Source organism: Sander lucioperca, chromosome 14 (genome assembly GCF_008315115.2).
Source record: "Sander lucioperca isolate FBNREF2018 chromosome 14, SLUC_FBN_1.2, whole genome shotgun sequence".
NCBI lineage: Eukaryota > Metazoa > Chordata > Actinopteri > Perciformes > Percidae > Sander > Sander lucioperca.
In genome coordinates, this window is record NC_050186.1 from 868,204 (window position 1) to 870,397 (window position 2,194).

A 2,194-nucleotide genomic window follows, 5' to 3' on the forward strand; every position below is an offset into this window, starting at 1 on the left:
AGCAGTCTCGTCGTCATCTTCATCTCCTTCCCCGTGTGGGTCATCATCATCCCCGCTAACGACAGGTGCGTTAGCATTAGCAGCATTACTGCTAGGCGTACTACTGCTGTGTCCACCGTGGTCTCCACATTCTTGATCGGCGGAAACTATTTTTGCTTGTTTGGGATCCGACTGGCCAGCGTATTTGAAAAAGTTAAGCAAACTTTGTTGTCTTTTTGACATTTTTCATCTGAGTGAAATGAGGCTAACAGCACAAGCTCTGCGTGTGTCACTTGAAGTGCCTCTCCTCCCGCGAAATTACGAATCCTACTATGGCCACGCCAAGACCCACCCTTCAATAGCAGCTTGATTGGTTGGGGTTAGGCATTGACCTTAAGTGGTTAAGGTTAGGATAGCCGATTGGTCAGGGGATAGGACCTGAACAAATCGGGTTACGTCCCTCTCCCCCGTCTTACCCTGAAAATGCACCTCAAAACGCATCGAAAATGCAAACACAAGATTTCTGTTTAACTTCAATGGGGAATAAAGACTAACACGACAGATAACAACATTGAATAGTACACAGACAGTAATTTATTTTTTTCATTTAGGCGATTCATTTTTCATAGGTGCTGGATCCAATAAAAAAGGTTCCGAATCCAACGTCGGAGGTGCCAGAACATGTTCCGGCTCAAATTAAGCCCTGGTTGACTGTGGTATTATATATCCCTAATCACAAGTTGATTTATAACAAATAGTGACAATCCTAGTCTTTGCTTGCCACAAACTGTCATATGATAGCTAAATTTAGCTCTAAATTAGCAAAGTCGTAATTCTATAGCTTAATTTAAGTTCAAACTATACATAAGGTTATCCAATACATACTTGTGCCGATGCTCTGACATGCAAATCCCTATTTTTATTAACAGAATTAAATATTTTAGAGAACTCACAAACAGCAAGAGTCTCTTGTTCATTGATTTGCACTACACTTTGCTCGCATGGGAAAAAATTCAAGACAATTCAACTCTTGCAGCAGGCAGGCATGTGCATGTGACAAAAATAAATTTAGATTGTTGCTGTTATAAACACTACAGCTTCAGACCCTAATATATAAGTATAAGTATATTAATAAAATAAACATGAATAATACCTGGTTGTCTCTCCGAGGGGTTAATTAGTTTCATCACCTTCAGGTCATTAAACTCCTGCTCTTCATTCTTTCCTCCAAATACATACAGCTGTCAAACAGAAAAGTTAGATTTTATATTATAAGCCATGACAATAATAGACATAAATTATTAATTTTAAAATATTTAGCGGCACACTGACATGGCTGTGAAGGATGAAGGCAGTGTGTCCGTGTCGTCGGGCCGGAGGAATCCCAACGTACAGAGGAACCTTCCATTTCATTTTAGCTGAAGAGACATAATGTGAAATAATTGAAGAACATATCTCAATCCTTTGACTTTCGAATAATTTATATTCACGTTTGTCAGTTAATCTGCAGCGTTTCACTCACAAATACTGAGTTTATGGATTTCTTTGGAAGATGTCAACATGCCGTCCTCATTTGTTGTTTTGCCACCAAACAGGTAGATATCCTCCATTAAAAATGGAAAATTACATGATAATCAAAACAGCAACAAACAATGGAGAAATAATCCATGAATGGCATACATATTTTATTTTTTTACAACAGCTACTTCTATTACATCTCCTTTACTTTCCTTTTATATTCTTTAGTAGTAGTACAGCATATGCACTTTACATCTTTAACCCATAAGGACCCACTGTGTTTCTCATTCAGCTTTATCCATGATTTTAACTCATGAAGCCCCTAAGTGTCACTGATGATGTCTTGGTAGTGGTGTGACAGTTTGTCAATTTGTGTTTCCATGACAACATTTCCAAGATGGCTGTGTGCATGGTCAACAGATATGACAGAACTAGCTAATTTTTGGCAGTGGCGCAACGAGCCCACACCGGGCCCTTATGCAGGATTATCAAGGCGGGCCCCCCTACTACGCACTGCACGTGATGACGGCTCAATGTCCACGAGCAGGCTACCATCAATAGGACAGGATAGGATCATAGAGACACAGCATATAAGAGATGAGATGACTGACAAAATCAGGAGTAGCCTACGCGCACCACAACAACTACAAAAACAATAGTGAATGCACACCATAACACATAAAAAAACACACAAGGG

General features: G+C 39.7%; 1 long non-coding RNA gene across 1 annotated transcript; it reads right to left on the bottom strand.

Annotated features, from left to right (window-relative positions):
- Nucleotides 1-974: 974 nt before the first annotated feature.
- LOC118493044 lies at nucleotides 975-1,860 on the bottom strand. Its single transcript, XR_004894971.1, has 3 exons — nucleotides 1,502-1,860; nucleotides 1,312-1,397; nucleotides 975-1,220 (listed from the first exon to the last, which is right to left on the bottom strand). It is a non-coding gene; the product is annotated as an uncharacterized LOC118493044 (long non-coding RNA).
- Between the last annotated feature and the right edge of the window lie 334 nt (nucleotides 1,861-2,194).